This window comes from Olea europaea, unplaced genomic scaffold (assembly GCF_002742605.1).
Source record: "Olea europaea var. sylvestris unplaced genomic scaffold, O_europaea_v1 scaffold312, whole genome shotgun sequence".
NCBI classification, from domain to species: Eukaryota; Viridiplantae; Streptophyta; class Magnoliopsida; order Lamiales; family Oleaceae; genus Olea; species Olea europaea.
The window spans coordinates 533314-539687 of record NW_019249964.1 but is presented as its reverse complement, the minus strand read 5'-3'; positions in this window follow the sequence as shown (position 1 = coordinate 539687).

Here is a 6374-nt window from a genome sequence, read left to right as displayed (position 1 = left end):
GATTGTAAGTGGATTTATAAAATAAAACAAGGAGAATGTGGTAGCAATAATATAATATACAAGGCTAGGCTTGTAGCAAAATGTATCATTCAAAAATAAAGGATTGATTATAATAAATTTTTCCCTTGTTGTGAAATATATCACCACTAGATGTTACTGGTCCTTGTTGCTTAATTTAAATGGGAGCTTGATCAATTAGATATTAAAACTGCCTTTTTGTATAGTGAACTTGATGATTTTATTTACATAAAACAACATGTTGGCTTTGAAAAGGGTAATCTTGAAAAAAAAAACTGCGTGTTTATTAAAGAAATCTTTGTATGGCTTGAAGCAAGCCCTTAGACAATGGTACAAAAAGTTTGATGCTTCTTTTTGAAATTGGGCTTCAAAAGAAGTCAATATATTACCTTTTTATATTGTAAAGCTAATGGGGGTAAAAATGCTTTATATTTGGTGCTATATGTGGATGATATGTTGCTTGCTAGTTCAAATAAAATTGAAATTGATAATATCAAGTAAAAGTTGAAATCTGAGTTTGTTATGAAAGATTTAGGGCCTGTTAAATAGATTTTAGGCATGCAGATTGTTAGAGATAAAGAAAATAACCTGCTGTTTTTTGGATCAACATTATTATGTCATTAAAATTTTGAAAAAAATCAATATGTATGACTGCAAACCTGTATCTTTACCCCTAGTAAATCATTTCAAGTTATCTTCTGAAGGTTGTCCTAAAACCGAAGAAGAATGTGCTAGGATGTCCAAAATTCCTTATGCTAATGCTATAGGCTCTGTGATGTATCTAATGATTTGTAGCAGGCCTGACCTTGTACATGGTATCAGTACTTTAAGTAAGTAGATTTATGAGTAATCCTGGAGAAGACCACTGGAATGCCTTAAAATGGTAGCTAAAATACTTAAAGGGAACTGGACATTTAGGTTTAGTGTTTAAATCTAATAAAGAGGGTGTGAACTTAAAGGGATACACAGATTTTGATTTTGCTAGTGATAGAGATAATAGGAGATCTACCACATCCTATTTTTACACCTTAAGTGGTATTGTCATAAGCTGGAAATCTCAATTATAAAAGATAGTTGCTCTATCATCAAATGAAACTGAATACATTTCTGCTACTAATATTGTAAATGAAGGAATGTGGTTAAGTGGTTTGTTGTTTGAACTTGGTTTTGTTGATACTCAAACTGTTCTGTTTTCAGATAATCAAAGTGTCATTCATCTTTCCAGAAATCCTTTGTTTCATGATAGAACAAAATATATTGATGTTAAATATCATTTTATTAGAGATATAACTTCTAAGGGAATAATAAAAATTGGAAAGATTTTAACTTAGATTAATCCATCAGATATGGGCACAAAGGTGATTCTTTTAAATAAATTTCTAAATTGCCTTAAATTTTTGTCTATTGATTCTTTGTGACTCTATATAGGTACTTGGAGCAAATGAAAATGAAATGTGTGGTTGTTCCTGGCTACAGTAACATTCTAAATTCTAGCAATAAGGTGGAGATTGTTGGGATCGAACCCTGGTTCTCTCATTAATTGGTGCTATCAGAATTTGCCTTTTTTGGAAAACCGTGTTTAAATAAATGTAAACAAGCTTCTATAAGTTGATAGTTTCTTCTGAATGGCTAACACGTGCTATTTCCTTGGCCGTTGGATGGTTATGGATCTAGAAGGATCTTTGGCTCTTTGGTGATGATTCATTTTGGGACTTGGACTCTTGGATTCATTCATTCACTAGCTCTAGGATTTGAAAGAAAAAGAGAGAAAAGAGATGATTCTACCTTCTTGTTTTTCTTCTTAAAATTTCTAATTTTAAGGTGAGAGTGATACAATAATCCTTCGTTTGTGTAATATTTTGTGTGAATATTTAGGAATCTATGTGATTCTGGTTATTGTGAGTTCTCTTAGTGGATCTTGAGAGTCATCTCTATAATTTTGAGAGATAAGTTCTTATCCTTCATGTCTCTAAACTTTTGTAATCTTTGTTGCCAATCCTTTTATTGGATGCTCAACGGGAGATGTAGGTGTTAGAAGTGGTCACCGAACTTACGGGGCTACGGTCGAAATAATTCTTTGTTGTTCAACTTTAATTTTTCTGCAGTTTACTTTCTGTTTGATCGAGTTATTTTTGTTCCTTGATACTTATATCGTGTGATCTTGGCTTTTCAATATATATATATACATAGGTGAAAATTCTAAGGGTAATACTATTCATCACCATTGATGTTAAGCATCAATTTAGGTGAAAATTACATGACTTTAAATAATAGATTCACTTAAATGCAAAATCACGTAGTTTATTTAATTGAACTTAAGTATAGTCACTTAAACTAAACTTTAGTACCACTGGTGCAATATAGATACGTTAGGCAGTGTCATTTTTTAACTTTCATATAGGATTGTGAGGTTAAGTTCAGAACAAGGGCTAATGGAGTGACAAATATAGAAAATAAATTGATGTTCAAATACTTGATTCAAACAAAGTAAAGTTGGTTGTGTTAAGGGATACATTTCAATTGATTAAGTACTGGAATATAGACTAATATATAATGGTTCGACTATTACAAGTACCGGAATATAGACTAATATATAATGGTTCGACTATTACACTTAACAAAATTGACAGCTTAAAATAAAAACCTCAAATCATAATATCAAAGCTCATTAAATTTAAACGTGTGATTCGATCTGTTTAAAACTCAAATGAGCACATAAATTTCAAGATTGACGTTCTCAAATGAGCCATCATTTAACCGCTTATTCTCCCATAAAATAATTTTATATGTAAACTGAAAATTTTTCCTTATTTTTTAATTAGATATTCTCCAAAAATATCCCAAAACATATTTTCTTTAAAAAATGGGGCTCAAAGATGGGCGAAATCTCTAGAAACAATTTGTGAAACACGGGCTAAATATTTTGTGCATTCTTATCCAAGACAAAAGAAGAAATATATATCAATAGATTCCTCTAGTTTGTATATAGTCGTTTTCTATTTCTACGTCTCTTTTTTTATAAAGTAAATCATCGCACTTAAGTGCAACTAATAGAGAAAACAATCATGCTACATGTACTTACTTCGTACATTGTGCCACATGACATGTTATTGGATAATTTAAAAAAAAAAATTTATTTTCTGATAAAATCATGCCAACTTGAATTATTTCAAAAGTGATGTACACTTTTGATGTATAAATAGCTTAAATCTTGAGAAGTATTCTATCTATGACATTTCAAGGCGGAAAATATAGTCTTCGTCAATGCATTAAATTAGGCTTTTATTACAACATGCTGTGTTTTCTCCTAGGTTATATAGTTGATAGAAATTATAATAAACTCTCTAATCTATCTTTCGTGGGTTTTATGTGTTTACGCTATTTATGACAATGTGGCGGGTTTGGGGTGGGGAGCAGGTTCCTCCCGTCGGGCATTTTCCTACCCCATACCCATCCCGTTACCCATTTAAGGCAGGTTGGGAACGGGACAGGGCCTTTACCCCTCTTTTTATTTTGTTTTAAAGTTTTTGATAATTGATTTTATTGTCTCCATTCATTACAATGAGACAATAATATAGTTATTAAATTATTAATTAATTAATTAATTAATTTTTAAAAATTAAATTATTCAAATATATTTGCTCAACTAAGATTTTCATTATTTATCATATTCCTTAGATAATCTTAATTGCCATCTTCTATTAGAATTAATGAAATTTCGTAGAGTTTTCCATTAAAAAGTATTAAATAAAAAAAAACAAAATTTGAACACCTGTACCCGCCTCAAACGCCCGATTAAGAAAATGATCCCCCCTCCATTCGGGACGCAAGGCCGTAACTGTGTTTAGCTTGTAGTGAACATTAGAATTTGTACTCCTAAATCGTATCAAGCAATTTTTATTTTCATTTAAAGAATTTCATGGAACTAAATTTATTAACTTAAAATCAATAATAAAACAACTTAGAAAATGAAATATTTAAAATATTTATATTACAATCAAATAGCAATGCAAAAATAATCTACACGATTACTTAAATACAACCCTCTTACAATTTTAGAGGTGGCCAATTGTATGCTTTCGCCAATTATATGTTCTGTTTGAAACGTATTTTGTAGTTCCATCCAACTAGTCATACAATATATATGCTCATTAGCCACTTTATGTTTTGTAAGATGCTAATGTACATTATGCCAATCTTCGTATCTGTCATTACCCAATTGGCCAATATTTTTCATCATTCTGTTTTAAACAACTGTCAGCATAAACAATAGATCTTGTTCAAAGAAAATTGAATACACTAGCCATCCTCTATTGATTGTTTTCCAATTTGCCGTTGGTGTATATTGTGATGATTCAAAATATATATCTTGATTATTTTTAAAAATCAAGATGTCATTAACTCTTTTTGGGTCCATTTCAACTAAAAAGTCCTTTTTTTTTTTATCATTGTGAATGTCTTTTCAATTTTCAGGATTATTAAAATTCAAAGAAAAATAATTCTCTTGGTTTTAATCTTCATGTTGTACATTATCTTCTTCATTCGGGTTTGATTCATTCATATTGGCAGGTTCAATCATTTCCTCGTTCTCTTTTCGATTGATCTATTTTTTCATTATCATTTTTATTCCTTTTTTCCCTTAATCACTAAATTTTTCGGTGCTCCTTCCTTATCTTTTCTTTTACTGTCATAAAAGCACTTATTCATATCTCCAATCTGGCTTGAATTAATGCATCTACTCTTTCTTTTTTCTTCATTTTTAAGCTCCAAATGCATATTTATGAGCCATAATATTTGACTCAAGTCACTCAGCAGCTAATACTAACTGAATTTGAGTGTAAAACAAGGCTCATATTAGTTTAAGAAAGAATGACTAAAAGATGTAATTTTTTTTCTCAAAGCATTGTACTAACAAGGTCGTTAACCATAATTAATCAAATTTTAAAATTCTACAAAATTGTGAATTCAGCAAAGAAAAAACACCTAAAGATTAAAACTAAAAAACAAATTTGTAAGGGAACAATTGTAACCCTTGCCATTACTAGAAATTGAACACATGTCAAGTCTACAACGAAATTTGATGATTTAGTACTCTATATGGAAGATTGGAATGGTCAATGGTCTAATTCATCACTTTGTTTTCCAATTAAAGTCCGACTCAATTATAAATCCCAGTAAAATATTAACTATAGAAGACATAAAGAATAAAATAAACATTGCAATTACTTATGGAATATTGGAAATTGTAGGGAGAAAAAGGATTACATTAATGCTTTACCTATGAGTCTCTCACGTATGTACAATCGCGACAGCCTATTTGGAACAAGTATGGAAATGGGAGGTTTTGAAACTATTTAGTTTTTTTTTTTTTATGGAAACAAAATATTCTTTTAGGCCCCCTAAAGTGTTGGGCCTGAGCCTTTTGGGCCTCTCCTCAGGTCCGGCTATGGGACGGGGCTATGGGTATCGGATTTGGCAGATTTTTTTGTCATCCCTAGTTTACACATTTATTCTATTCTATTCATATTAGATGGTTCAAATTTTATTTTTTCAATATAACCTATAATAAATGAAGTAACGTACATTTCATGATTTGATCTCCTCTTATACAAGTTTCTCTAGCCTGGTTTCTCCTTAGAGATGCACCAGTTTCTGTTTCAACAATTTTCATTTCAGCATTTCTAACCACAGCGCCACATGCTACTGACTTGATCTCAAATGGTTCTTTAGCAAATGCCAAGCACATTGCAAGCATTGGTCCAGCTTCTGTCATCCCATAACCCTATATTACAATGCCAAATCCCGATAAAACAATTTTTTGACCACGTCAAAAGTTGATTTACTTATCAGAACTGTATTGTATAGAATTGAACATAATTCAGAGATAGGAATATGTATGATACTTGTGTGTTGTTATATCTAATCTCATCTATTCATCCAAAATTTAACATTTTTTCTCATACAAGAAATAAGGGTGCTTTTGATTGCCACATTTTCCGTGAAAAATATATTTTTTCACCCAAATTCCTACTTTTGTGCTGTTTGATTGCCATTATCCATTGAAAATATTTTTCTACTTTTGATCACGTGACTATATTTTCCACAAAATCAAGGAAAATATTTTTCTTTAGAAGGAGCAGGATGTTATTTTCCAGATAATTCACTCTCTCTTTCCCTCTCTCATCTATCAACTTTCTTTCATTCACCCATCAATAAAAAATGGACAAGTATAATATTTTTTAGGTTAAAAATTAAATCAATCAAATACATTTTATTGACAATTTCTATATAAATAAGTTCTAGTCAATTGAATTATTTCAAATTTATTTTATTTTCATGCAAATTCCATATAATCA